The following is a 15,297-nucleotide window of genomic DNA, read 5'->3' on the forward strand; positions in this document are numbered from 1 at the left end:
TCCCCACCCACCAGCGGCTATGATTGGTTGCAGTCAGACACGCCCCCACGCTGGGTGATAGCTGTCTCACTGCAACCAATCACAGCCACCGGTGGGCGGGTCCATATCGTGTAGTATAATAAATAAATACATAATTTTAAATAAAAACGGTGTGCGGTCCCCCCCAATTTTGATACCAGCCAAAATAAAGCCACCCTGCTGAAGGCTGGTATTCTCAGGATGGGGAGCCCCCCAGTCTAAAAATGTCAGCCAGCAGCCGCCCGGCATTGCCGCATCTATTACATGTGGCAGTTCCGGGACTCTACCTGGCACATCCCGAATTGCCCTGGTGCGGTGACAATCGGGGTAGTAAGGAGTTAATGGCAGCCCATAGCTGCCACTAAGTCCTAGGTTAATCATGGCAGGTGTCTATTAGACACCCCCAATGATTAACTTGTAAGTGAAAGTAAATAAACACATACATCCGAAAAAATCCTTTATTTGGAATAAAAGACAAAAAAACACCCTCTTTCACCACTTTATTAATCCCCAAATACCCCTCCATGTCTGACGTAATCCACACAAGGTCCCAAGATGCTTTCAGCTCTGCCACATCTGAAGGTGACAGGAGCGGCCGTAGAACACCGCTGCTCCTGTGAGCTCCACGCAGAAACTGAAGTGAATTGCGCTGTTATCGGTGACGTCACTGAGGAAGTGCCGGTGTGTGCGATGATGATGGGTGCGATAGTGCCTGCATGTGTGCGGTAATTATGGGTGCGGTAGTGCTGGTGTGTGCGGTGATGATGGGGGCGGTAGTGCCGGTGTGTGCGGTGATGATGGGGGCTGTAGTGCCTGCGTATGTGCGGTGATGAGCGGGCTGTAGTGCCTGCGTGTGTGCGGTGATGATGAGGGCTGTAGTGCCTGTGTGTGTGCAATGATGATGGGGGCTGTAGTGCCTGCGTGTGTGCGGTGATGATGGGGCTGTAGTGCCTGCATGTATGCGTTAATTATGGGGGCTCTCTCTCTCTCTGCTAAAGAGAACTAAAAGAACGCAACATATTATTTCATAGGAATCTGTTGCCTTTATTATCACACTATTTACAACGCATCTGTGAAGCCCCTCACCTGCAGCGATCACCTCCAGGACCTCAGAGACTTCTCTCCACCTCCAGGGACACCGCAGGGTCTTCACGTGTTGGGAATCTTCTGGCAACAGGTATATCAGGTTAACGTTAATAGGAATTGTGACGCCACTCTTGGTTTTGCGGTCAGGGGGTGACCGCCACTGCAGTTTAGAGAGCATCTGGGGCTGATGGTAAATGCAGTCTGGTGTTATGGCCTCCCGAGAGTGAGGCTGGCCCCAAGGGCTCAGGTGTAAGTGTGTAGTTCCACAGGTCGCAGAAGAACTCACACACAGGTAGCAATGTCTTTCAGGGTTTTTACTCACTTTCTGATGGTAGAGTGAGGCAACCCGGGGGATGCTATGATGAACCAGGTGGAACCAGGTATCCTTCAGGCCGACATAGGGGTGACCACTGACTCACTGACTCGCCTTCCTAGCACTTCTTGTTTTGGATGACCCCTGACTTGAAGTCCTGCGGGGATCACCCAGAGAAGTCGCGGATACCTTCCTCCCCTTTCTGACCGGTTTGCTGACAGCGTGGACCAAGGATAAGATGGCTCCAGGCTCGATCCTCCTTATGGCCCCCCTCGTTGCTGTTGATACTGCGGGTTCTGTGATGGTTGGTGTGGGACTTATTGTCCACCCCACGGCAGGTTTAGTAGATAGTTAAACTTGAGCCTACTTCGGGAACCTGTTTCCCCTGCGTGCCTAGCCCTCCAGAAGTCTCCGTACATGACCAGCTGGTTCCCTCAGTGTCCTCCAGACTAGCTGATTTCCCCAGCATCTTTCTGTCCAACTTCTGGTGACTGAACTCCCCTGCCAGCAGCCACTATAGGTGCAGGGTCTGACTAGTGTCCGCTCACTTGCGTCTGTATCGCGGGCGGAGGGGACGCTGCGCTCGCTAACGCTCGGGTCCGGCGCTGCTGCTGCTCAGTGGCTCGAGCGGTGGGCCGGATCCAGAGACTCAAGCAGAGCTCGGTGGCTCGAGCGGTGGGCCGGATCCAGGGACTCGAGCGGAGCTCCTCGCCCGTGAGTGAAAAGAGGGTTGGTTTGTTTTGGGATTTAGTCCGTGACGCCACCCACGGGTTGTGGTGAAGATGGGCACCACCGCTGCTGGTGACGGGGATCCCGGGAGCGATGGTAGGGAGCAGCTGGGATGTTGTTTTCCCCCTCCGTGGGTAGGGGTTGGTGGTCCCGGGGCCCGGTGGTGTGATGGGGAGGCAGGGTCGGTGAGGTGCAGGGTTGCAGTGACAGCGTGGCGCGGTGCCGGATGGCACGGGTATACTCACTCAGCAAAAGAGGCACAAAGTGTCCGGTGAACCAAACGGCTGGATGGACGGGTCCCGCTGCTGGCTGCAGTGTCTCTCCCCGGACAGGTGATGGTGGCTGTCTCTCCCTGCACCTTTGTGTACTGTGTTGACTCCAATGGCTTCCCAACGGTAGTCCGCTCCCCAGTGTATAGATACCGGAGGAGCCCGTTTTGCCCGCAGGCGCTGGCCCTTGGACTTCTAGCCGGTGGCGGTGGCTGTATGTCCTCACGGTGTGAGCGGTTGCCTTCAATCGGGACTTGGTTGTTAGGGAACCCCGGGGGTTCCTGTCACATTCGGATTTGACTATTAACGGCGGCTCCAAGCCTGGTTGGGGTCCGATGGCCCTGCCTGGGTGTGCTTAGCTTCACTCCGTTCCCCGGTCCGGTACTGGTGGGCCACCGCCCAGCCCCGGTCCTTACGGCTCTGCAGAGTTCCACCAACTCCTGCAGACGGCCACCACCGTCTGCCAACATTGCTGTCCGTGCCTGGGCTCCAACCCAGACATCTCAAGTGTTTACTCCTCTCACTTTCACCTCCAAGACTAATCTGACACTTTTCCCGCCTCCAGGCCTGTGAACTCCTCGGTGGGTTGGGCAAACCGCCTGGCTCCGCCCCACCTGGTTTGGACATCAGACCCTGGAGGGAGGCAACAAGGGTTTTTGTCTGACTAATGTAACTGTCTAGGGGGTGGGGGTGCGTGTGTTGTTTTGTCTGTGGCTACCTGGCTAGTACAGGGCACCACATCTGCACCTCAGACTCGGGTGCTCCACTCCTACTCCTCTGACTGCCACTGAAAAACTCCCATCTCCAGTCCCACCACTCCACCACTAGCTGGGATGTGAGTGCTACACCCCCTTCCTGGGTCTGACCAGGGGTCCCCTCTAAGCTGTGTGTGTCTGTTCTGGGTACTTCGTGTCTGTGCGTACACACCCTAGTCAGCCTTTGGGATTAGCTGTTTGTACTGACCCAGCATGGGTGCAGTACTCAGTGGTGCCTGACCAGGTCAGAGGCGCCACACATCCGTCACATGTGTCACACAATGCATTGTGACGGATGCCGCACAACGCAAGTGTGAAAGTAGCCTAAACGCTACCCTACTTCCTGAAGCGAGTGAAATCCTCGAAACAGTTTTTTCATATGTAGGCAGCCATTCCCAAGAAAATCAAGTGATTTCTATGTGGAATACTATCCTGAGTTATGACAGCTATAGCATTGCAAGCACAGTCGGACAAAATGGAGGAAGTTGTCCAGAAACTGATCCTTCAGTAGTAGACCCAGCAGGAGACCAACAGACTCCTTAGACAGCAGATTGAGCAGCAACAGCAACAACAACTTTGGCAGCAGATGAATATCCTGACAGAGGTTGTCTGAGATAGAAATGATACGCCCCCTCCAAATTGAAGCAATGAGACCATAAGAGAGGCATTGTAAAAGATGACTCCCGGGATTGTCTTTGAGCGGGTGGTAGAAAAGTTGACTGCAGACCAGTGGGTGGAGTTTTTGGCACCATATCTGACTGGTTAACCTCAGAAGGCATACTTTGATTTGGCTCTGCGGGATCCCAAGGAGTACAGCATACTGAAGGCAGAGATCTTGGCTCATCAGGGTGTATACCTTGCAGTCAGAGCTCAATGGGTGCACCACTGTGACTATTGCATAGATAAGCCTCCCCGGCCTCAGATGTCTGACCTCCAGAACCAGTTGCAAAATGGCTGCAGCCTGAGACTTCTTCCCCAGCACAGATGGTGGAGAGAGTAGTGATGGACCGGTTCATACACACTTTGACAAGGCTGGTTCTGTGCTGGGTTTCCCAGAGAGACCTGGTGAGCTTGGTGGAGAGATACCAAATGGTCGACAGTTCCCTGGGAAGTCAAGGGGTTTTAACATCACCTTACTGGGGTTTACAAAGTGGGGCTGACACTCTAATGAAGCTCTCTGAATTCAGAGGGCTAAAACCTTACCTGTCTGTTGCCCAAAAGCTCAGGATGCATCCAAGCAGCCTCAGAGAGATCAGTACCATGCCATGGTCTGCTGGTGGTGTCATGCCCCTGTATATATAGCCATCCGATGTCCCATGACCTCAGAGCCCAAGGACTGTAGCATAAGGCTGAGCAGCTCCTACTTTGCCTACCTGGCCTGCAATGCTGTTCCACAACCTGGCAAATGACTTCAGGTATGCAGGTGACTGTAAATGGGGTGATTGGACTTCCAGACTCAGATAGTTTGGTGACCCTGGTAAGAGCCACACTTCCTAATCTGCTGATCCTTTTGAAGGTGATTGGCATAAGATGTATCCACAGAGCCATTAAGAACTGTCCTGTGACCTGGGTTGTGTCCATGAAGTTGGAGTCATCAAGAACTAGTTGCACCCAATAATTGTGGGGCGTGATTTTTCATCATTTTGGGACCTGTGAGAAAAACAATCGCATAGCTATGGATTTAATGGGATGCCTGATAAAGTTCACCAGGGGACATCAATACATCATGTTGGTTCTTGACTATGCCACGTGCTACTAGGAGTTGATGCTGTTAGGAAACTCTTCTACAAAGAGTTTAGCTTGGTAGTTGCTCCATATCTTCTTGCGGACAGGTCAACTGTACCTAAAGAAATTCTAAGAGATCAAGAGACTCCGTTTATGTCAAAGATCATGGAAGAGTTGTGCAAAACCCTAAAAATTACGCAGCTCAGGACTTCATTTGGATAGTCTTGTGGACTGATTTAATGAAACTCAAAAAGCAATGGTGAAGCCACCAATTGTTCAAGTTCGCCCACTTAAAAAGATGAAGAAGCAAGAACTGTGGAAAAAGAAGCGCAATAGGGTCTTACCCGAGTAAATACGGGGTGATAAGAGTAAATACACTCACCAAATCGAGTTGTGAAAGTCACAACTACTATGCATGCATGGAATCCAGGTCAATGACAGCAGCACCCAGGATGGCTGATAACAGAGAGTAGTGAAGTAGGGCTTTCAAAGCCGCGCCAATGACTGCTATGACCGCTATGAACCAAATCTTTGATGTACTTTTTCCTGTATGTCCTGAGGAAGGGAGCAGAGACTCCAGAAACGCGTTGACCTGAATATGTAATAAAAAGTAACATTAATCTTACAATCGGTCATAGCGGTCATTGGCGTGGCTTTGAAAGCCCTACTTCACTACTCTCACTTAAAAAGATGATGTAGACCATAGGTAGACCACAACTATGAGAGACAAAATGAGATAACAAATCCAGAAAATCACCTTGTCTGATTTGGCAATTTATTTTTTTTGCAAGTTATGGTGGAAAATAAGTATTTATTCATCTAAAAACATACAAGATTTCTTGCTCTCACAGACCTGTAACTTCTTCTTTAAGAGGCTCCTCTGTCCACCACTCATTACCTGTAGTAATGGCACCTGTTTGAACTTATTATAAAAGACACCTGTCCGCAACCTGAAACAGTCACATTCCAAACTGCACTATGGTGAAGACAAAAGAGCTGTTGAAGGACACTAGAGACAAAATTGTAGCCCTGCACCAGGTTGGGAAAACTGAATCTGCAATAGGTAAGCAGCTTGGTGTGATGAAATCAACTGTGGAAGCAATAATAAGAAAATGGAAGACATACAAGAGCACTGATAATCTCCCTTGATCTGGGGTTCCATGCAAAATCTCTCCTTTTAGGTTCAAAATGATCACAAGAACGGTGAGCAAAAATCCCAGAATCACACGGGGGACCTAGTGAGTGACCTGCATAGAGCTGGGACTACTGTTATGATCTGGTAACCGTGGGCGAACACAAAAATCCCATCAGCAGAAAAACACAAAAAAAACACAAGTGTAGTTGGAACCTGAGCTGATCGCAATCCCCTATCGGTCAGACCACACTAGCAGTAGCCGTGGAGCATTCCTAAACACACCTAGATACCTCTTCACAGCCGGAGAAACTTACTAAACCTCACAGATTAAAATGAGGAAACCTATTTTGCGTCAGAGCAGTCCCCAAAGGAATAGCAAGCCCATAAACCTATAGAGTCAACGGTGATGTAAGAAAACACAATACACAGATAGGAAATATAGATTAGCAAAGGTGAGGCCCGACTTCCTAAATAGAACAGGACAGGACAGATAATTGATTGCGATCAGTGCAAAACCCTGCGGAAAAATACCAATCTCCTGATATACAAAAAATCTTGAGACCACTGGATCTGTCCCCCACTATATCAGGTACTCTTGTAAATAATGGGAGAAACAAAATACCCAAAAACACAAGAAATACAAGAGTGCAAATAATCAAGTAGAACAGAGAGAATCTCCCTTTTCCTGCAGTGAGGCTTGCAGAGGGGGAATCCCATGCTCATCAAAACAGAAAGACAATTCTTCTTCTACAAGAAAACAGACCTTAAGCAAAATGAAAATAAACACAAAACACCATTTAGGTGTGGATCAGGCAATAAAGCAAAGAACATGCAACTTATCTGGAATGGTACAGGCACAGGATAAATGGAAGAACAAACTCTAAGCCAATTCATAGACTGAGGTAAACATTTATCACCGGCCTCAGCCAACAGAAACTGCTCTTCTATATAGCACAGGCTGATCTGCAATTGGACTTCCTAAACTACCAATTAACTCCCACACCTGTTGAGTCACAGTCAGCTTCATCTCCAGTCCTGACCACCAGAGGGAGCTCCAATCCATCTCCCCCTCGGATGATATTTACAACAGTACCCCCTATTTGAGGAGGGGTCACCGAACCCTCATCAGAACCACCGGGTCTGTCGGGGTGGGTATGATGGAAGGCACGAACCAATCTATCAGCATGAATGTCAGAAGCAAAAACCCAAGAGTTGTCCACCTGACCATAACCCTTCCACTTAATAAGGTACTGAAACGTTCATCTATTAAGACGGGAAACCAAAATTTTCTCAACTTCATACTCCAGATCTCCTACCAACACAGGGTCCAGAGGCGCCACCGTGGGAACTACTGGCTCCACATGTTTCTTCAACAAAGACTTATGAAAAACATTGTGAATTTTAGATGACTCAGGAAGAGCCAAACGAAAAGATACGGGATTAATGCTCTCCAAAATCTTATAGGGTCCAATAAATCTTGGCTTATATTTAGGAGAAGAAACTCTCATAGGAACATTCCTGGAGGACAACCAAACCATGGCCCCCATTTTAAACCGGGGACCAACAGTCCTATGCTGGTTGGCAAACCTTTGAGCATTCTCCTGGGACTGAAACAATTTGTCCACTACTTGACCCCAAATCTGCTGCATTCTCTCCACCACAGAATCAACTCCCACACCTGTTGAGTCACAGTCAGCTTCACCTCCAGTACTGACCACCAGAGGGAGCTCCAAACCATCACCCCCCAGATGACATTCACAACTGACCACCTTATCAAAGGCTCCCATCAGTAACACAGTAACACACTACGCCGCCAGGGACTTAGATCCTGCAGTGCCAAATGTGTTCTCCTGGTTAAGCTAGTACATGTCAAGGCCTATCTTAAGTTTTCTAGAGAGCATTTGCACTATCCAGAAGAGTATTGGAAGAATGTCATATGGTCTGATGAAACCAAAGTCGAACTTTTTAGTAGCAACACAACTCGTCATGTTTGGAGGAGAGAGAATGCTGAGATTTATCCAAAGAACACCATACCTACTGTAAAGAATGGGGGTGGCAACATCACACTTTGGGGATGTTTATCTACAAAGTGATCAGGATGACTGATCCGTGTACATGAAAAAATTAATGGGACCATGTATCGTGAGATTTTGAGTGCAAATCTCCTTTCATCAGCAAGGGCATTGAAGATGAAATGTGGCTGGGTCTTTCAGCATGATAATAATGCTGCCAAGCACACCACCAGGGCAACAAAGGAGTGGCTTCGTAAGAAGCATATGAAGGTCCTGGAGTGGCCTAGCAAGTCTCCAGATCTCAACGCCATTGAAAACCTTTGGAGGGAGTTGAAAGTCTGTGTTGCGCAGCGACAAGCCCAAAACATCACTGCTCTAGAGAAGATCTGCATGAAAGAATGTACCAACATACCACCAACAGTGTGTTCCAACCTTATGAAGACTTACAGAAAACGTTTGACCTTTGTCATTGCCAACAAAGGATATACAGTATAACAAAATATTGAGATGAACTTTTCTTATTGACCAAGTACTAATATTTAATATAATAATAGTTTTGGTTTACCTATGAAGTCAATTGCAGGCCTTTCATCTTTGTAAGTGGGAGAACTTGCACAATTGGTGGCTGACTAAATACTTTTTTTTCCCACTATACGTCCGTGACTAAGGCTGTCTCCTACTGTATTTTTTATTCCCCATCAAAGAAGTATCACAAGCCTTTACAGGATTCTCTCCATTTGAACTGTTGTATTATTATTATTATTATTATTATTATTATTTATTATTATAGCGCCATTTATTCCATGGCGCTTTACAAGTGAAAGGGTATACGTACAACAATCATTAACAGTACATAACAGACTGGTACAGGAGGAGAGAGGACCCTGCCCGCGAGGGCTCACAGTCTACAGGGAATGGGTGATGGTACGATAGGTGAGGACAGAGCTGGTTGCGCAGTGGTCTACTGGACTGAGGGCTATTGCAGGTTGTAGGCTTGTTGGAAGAGATGGGTCTTGAGGTTCCTCTTGAAGCTTTCCACGGTAGGGGAGAGTCTGATGTGCTGAGGTAGAGCGTTCCAGAGTAGGGGGGATGCACGGGAGAAATCTTGTACGCGATTGTGGGAAGAGGAGATAAGGGAGGGGCAGAGAAGGAGATCTTGTGAGGATCTGAGGTTGCGTGCAGGTAGGTACCGGGAGACTAGGTCACAGATGTAGGGAGGAGACAGGTTGTGCATGGCTTTGTATGTCATGGTTAGTGTTTTGAACTGGAGTCGTTGGGTGATGGGAAGCCAGTGAAGGGATTGGCAGAGTGGCGAGGCTGGGGAGTAGCGAGGGGAGAGGTGGATTAGGCGGGCCGCAGAGTTTAGGATAGATTGGAGGGGTGCAAGAGTGTTGGAAGGGAGGCCAGAGAGCAGGAGGTTGCAGTAGTCGAGGCGGGAGATGATGAGGGCATGCACTAATGTTTTTGCTGATTCTTGGTTAAGGAAAGCACGGATCCGGGAGATGTTTTTGAGTTGTAATCGGCATGAGGTGAAGAGGGCTTGGATGTGTGGCTTGAAGGATAGAGCAGAGTCGAGGGTCACTCCAAGGCAACGAGCTTGTGAGACTGGGGAGAGTAAGCAACCATCGAGTTTGATGGAAAGGCTTGTTGGAGGAGATGAGTGAGGAGGAGGAAAGACAATGAATTCTGTTTTGTCCATGTTAAGTTTTAGGAATCGCGCAGAGAAGAAGGATGAAATAGCAGACAGACATTGTGGGATTCTGGTTAGTAGAGAGGTGATGTCAGGTCCAGAGAGGTAGATCTGTGTGTCATCGGCATAGAGATGATACTGGAAGCCATAGGACTCTATGAGCTGTCCCAGGCCGAAGGTGTAGATGGAGAAAAGCAGGGGTCCAAGAACTGAGCCTTGGGGAACACCGACAGATAGGGGGCGAGATGAGGAGGTGGTGTGAGAATGGGAGACGCTGAAAGTTCGGTCGGTGAGGTATGAGGATATCCAAGATAGGGCCAGGTCTGTGATGCCCAGAGATGAGAGAATCTGTAGTAGGAGGGAATGGTCTACTGTGTCGAAGGCAGAGGACAGGTCCAGGAGGAGGAGGATAGAGTAGTGTCGCTTGGTTTTGGCGGTTAGCAGGTCGTTAGTGACTTTAGTTAGGGCAGTTTCAGTGGAATGATGCGGTCGGAAGCCAGATTGTAGCTGGTCAAAGAGAGAGCAGGAGGAGAGGAATGAGGACAGTTCAAGATGGACATGCTGTTCTAGTAGTTTTGAGGCATAGGGGAGAAGGGATATGGGGCGAAAGTTTGACACAGAGGATGGGTCAAGGGAGGGCTTTTTGAGGATGGGTGTAATAGAGGCATGTTTAAAGCATGAGGGGAATACACCAGTTGTTAGTGATAGGTTGAAGAGATGGGTTAGGGCTGGGATGAGGACTGCGGTGATGTTGGGGATGAGGTGCGATGGGAGCGGGTCCAGTGCACAGGTTGTATGGCCGACATCCAAGTGAACTCCTGGATGTAGTGAAGGAAACCTGGGAAGCTTAATCTACATGTGGCTTAGAACATGTCTTAGATACAGGAGAAAATTGCCAAAGTGATGTCCATTGTGAAGGAGCATCTTCTCAAAGCGCAAGAGTCACAACCCAGGTGACTCTTATAATAGTACTTGTGCTAATACCCACAGTGGAGAGCAAGTTCCTGGCATAGTGGCAGAGACCGTATAAAATCATTGAAAAGGTTGGTGAAGTTAATTATAAAGTCCACCAGCCAGGGAAGAGGAAGCCCTACAAGGTTTACCATGTCAACCTGATTAAATCTTGGCAGGATAGGGAACCTCTTGAAGGTCATTGTTTGGTAACCAAGTCCAAAGTCAATGTAGAACATGCCAAGGTAGCAGAAATCTTATCGTGCTCCCAGATTCAGCAATGTCGGAAGTTGTTGCACAGAAAGACATATTCTCGGAGCTACCAGAGGTCACTCAGGTCATAAAGCATGAGTAGAGATGAGCAAACCTGAACTGTAAAGTTCAGGGTCCGTACTAGACACCTTGTGTCTGGTGCTGAACCCCAAACTCAAACTTTTTACTGTTCGTCGGGTTCCTGTTCAGTCACCTGGATAAAAAAAAATGTTTGAAGGAAATAAAATACAGATTAAAGCAGGAAAATTATAGTTACCGAGTCTCCCGCTCAGCTGTCACATTGCTTCCGGGTCTGCTTTTTATCCCTCATGCATAGTCATTGCTCCCCCCACCCACCCTCTGTGACAGTGTTTGTGATTGTTTGCAGTCAGACTACCACCTTGATGGTGTTTGTGATCAGTTGTGGAGTGTAAAAATAAATAATTGAAAAAAATTACATTGGGTCCCCCGTATATTGATACTCAGAGCAGATAAAGCAGATAGCTGCAGCCCCCAGCTATGTGCCTTATCTTGGCTGTGTATCAAAATACTTGAAACCCCATGTGACTTTTTTTAAAATTATTTAAATTTTGATACCCAGCCAAAATAGAACAGACAGCTGGGGGCTGGTATTCTCAGCCTGGGTTACTGGGCCCTCCCAGTCTAAAAATATCAGCCTGCAGCCGCCCCAGACTTGTCGCATCCATTACATGCGACAATTCCGGCACTTTACCTGGCTCATCCCTTATTATGGCAATTAGGGTGGTATAAGGGGTTAATGACAGCTGTGATTTGTCAAAAAATCACAGCTGTCATCAAGCTTGAGGTTAGTAATGGAGAGGGGTCTATGAGATCGGATTAGGCATTGCGTGCACATTGAGTATTTGGGTGCAGTTTCAGACTGGAAAGTCCTTACTCATAGCATGTAACAATCAGAATGGGAAACCCCTTTAAACTGATGAACAGGAAATCCACATCCGAAAATGACATCATGTTTATGATGTCATTTCCGGATGTGGATTTCCTGTTCATCAGTTTAAAATGGTTTCCGATTCTGATTGTTACATGCTATGAGGAAGGACTTTTCAGTCTGAAACGCGTAAGCGAGCGAACCATGGACTGCTTGATTTTATAGCCCTTGTTATTTTTAATGAAGTTTCAATAAATTTCTATGAATTTTAAAGAAAAACACCGGATGACTTACTGGATAATCCTTGTTTGCCCTCGTTACTACACCGTGGATCCCCGATATCCTGGTATCCGTGCACCACCCAGTTTTATTGAATCTAGTGGAAATGGAGCATTAGGGTGAGCCGACATCTTTTTTGGTTTTGTCAATATGCAAACATAGTCTAATCCAGTAATCCGGCATTGAGCTCATTGAGTTCACTGAGTTCATTGAGTTCAACTGAAATCACAGCTGGGGTACCGTGGGAACCAAAAAACCATGAAAAATATGCGAGGGCTAATTAACATCAAGACCAAAGGAAAGAAAACCCCCTAAAACTTCAATTTTAATAGATCAATTAAAACAGATATTCCCCACAAACAAAAACACATACAGAGAGGACAGTAGATACCAATTGATTGCAATTAGGCAATGACCAAAAAATCTCCGGAAGATCTTCCCAAAAATTAATGCACAATATAGTATGTCAATGGGAAGAGAGATATATTTTTTTGCAAATCAAGGTAGTCATGCGTCCTCATAAATTACAAAGGTTCAATATTGCCTTCATCTGATATTCAGTGATGAATGGGCGTTGCTGTGATATGTCAACTTGGACTATGGTTCACTGAACCACTTGTAAACCTTCTAAAAAGCTAAGTATCATGCTTATAAAATTGGGATAACTGTTTAGTTACCTGGACCTTGTTGTTCTATCCTCAATTTTTGCTCCAATTATTCAATGCCTTCTGTGAAGTATTTATTGTGTCTTTCTTTACCTTCTGTGAAGTATCCCCCCACCCTGCATGTGCTATGAAATATTCAGGTATGCCTTGTGTCAGCCTCTAAATATTGTGAGAAGTGACAGGATTGCAGCACTTTGAACCGTTTGGGCTCTACTGAGAAATTTCTGTGTGTCATCAAGAATTGTAGACACTCAGGATAACTCTTTAAGACTAATGTAGTGGGATTTTGGAAGGTTGTCCATGTTAAGGATATTTATAAAAATTATTGGACATTGTAAATGAATATACACATGGTACTTCATATAAATACTGAGGCATTGTATTGGATACATTGTTGGGAGCACCAAGCACTTTACAATTATGAATTAGTGCATTTACTGAGGGTTGATATTTATCATGAACTGACATGGTCCATAAAAACACTATTGTAACAAAATTTTTATTGCTTCATTTTTATGTGTGATTGGCAACTTCCTATTGAGATTTTTTGCAGTGCAATTTTTCCCACACCCCCTCTTTCCCAGACCAGCTGCACTTGAGAACAGCGGAGGGAAAGAAGGGTGAGTCATTGTTGAGCGGGGGCGCCATTGCATCCAGGTGTAGGGTGCCGACCTCCGCGGCAAGGTAGGGCCATAATAGGAACTGTTTGGCCACACCCCTTTTGCACTGCAGCCAAAAAAAATATTTTTCCATTCACCATTGAATATCAGATGATGGAAAATATTGAACCTTTGTAATTTATGAGGACGCATGACTACCTTGATTTGCAAAAAAATATATCTCTCTTCCCATTGACATACTATATTGTGCATTCATTTTTGGGAAGATCTTCAGGAGATTTTTTGGTCATTGCCTAATTGCAATCAATTGGTATCTATTGTCCTCTGTGTATGTGTTTTTGTTTGTGGGGAATATCTGTTTTAATTGATCTATTAAAATTGAAGTTTTAGGGGTTTTTCTTTCCTTTGTACCATGGGAACCACCAGCTGTGACCTCACTGACGTTACTACTTACAGCTGCATCTCTGTCAGTGTGTCCCGGATGCCTCAGTAATTGGTCATGTTTTCTAATGTGACTGCACACTGCGACCTCAGATGTAGCAAGCTGGGATCATCGTTGGACTACAAGGTGTGGATTGTGTTGGATCTGCAGGGGTTTTGGGGGTTACTGAATTGGAGAAAGAGGGTGTTTTTTTTCCTCTTTTTTAAATAAAGGAGTTTTCTCTGTGTTTTGTGTTTATTACTTTTTACTTACAAGGTTAGTAAAGGGGAGTTTCACAGACCCCTCTCCATTACTAATCCAGGGCTTCATGGCAGCTGTGATTTTTTGACAAATCACAGCTGCCATTATCTCTTTATATTACCCTGATTATCACCACACCAGGACAATCGTGATGAGCCAGGCAAAGTGCCATAATTTGCGAATGTAATGGATGCGCCAATTCTCTGGTGGCTTTGGGCTGCTACTTTTAGTCTGGGGCGTGCCCAATAACCATGGGCCTCCCCAGCCTTAGAATATCAGCCTCCAGCTGTCTGCTTTCTCTTGGCTGGGTCAAAATTGGGGGGGGACCACAAGCCATTTTTAATAATTATTTATTTAAATAATTACAGTGCTATGCAGAAGTTTGAGCACAACTGGTCAAAATTACTGTTATTGTGAACAGTTAATCAAGTTGAAAATGAAATGATCTCTAAAAGGCATACAGTTAAAGATGACACATTTCCTTTACATTTTAGGTAAGAACAAAAAATAATATTTTCATCTTTAACATTTTAAAAACTACAAAAATGAAAATGGGCCAATGCAAAAGTTTGAACACCCTTGGAGATTTGTGTGCTCAGATAACTTTGACTATCATTTCAGACCTTAATTAGCCTGTTAGGTTTGTGGCTTGTTCATTATCATAGTTAGGAAAGGGCAGGTGATGCAAATTTCACAACTTTATAAAAACCCAGCTTCCTCTAACCTTATGCAAATAAAACAACAGCCATGGGTTTTTCAAAGTAGCTGCCTAGCACTCTGAAAATAAAAATGGTAAAGGCCCACAAAGCAGAAGAAAGCTAGAAGAAAATAGCAAAACGTTTTCAAGTTGCCCTTTCCTCAGTTCGAAAAGTAATTCAGAAATGGCACTTACAGAAACAGTGGAGGTCAGGATAAGGTCTGGAAAACCAAGCAAAATTTCTGTGAGAGCTGCTCGTAGGATTGCTAGAGTGACAAATCAGAACCTTCACTTCACTGCAAAAGTCCTTCAGAAAGATTTAGCCGACTCTGGAGTTGTGGTACATTGTTCTATTGTTCAGAGACACCTACCGAAAAATGGCCTTCATGGAAGAGTCATCTGAAGAAAACCTCTCCTGGGTCCTAACCATAAAATTTAGCATCAGAAGTATGCAAAATAAGATCTAAACAAGACTGATATATTTTGGAAACAAGTCGTGTTAACTGATG

This window comes from Anomaloglossus baeobatrachus, chromosome 5 (assembly GCF_048569485.1).
Source record: "Anomaloglossus baeobatrachus isolate aAnoBae1 chromosome 5, aAnoBae1.hap1, whole genome shotgun sequence".
NCBI lineage: Eukaryota > Metazoa > Chordata > Amphibia > Anura > Aromobatidae > Anomaloglossus > Anomaloglossus baeobatrachus.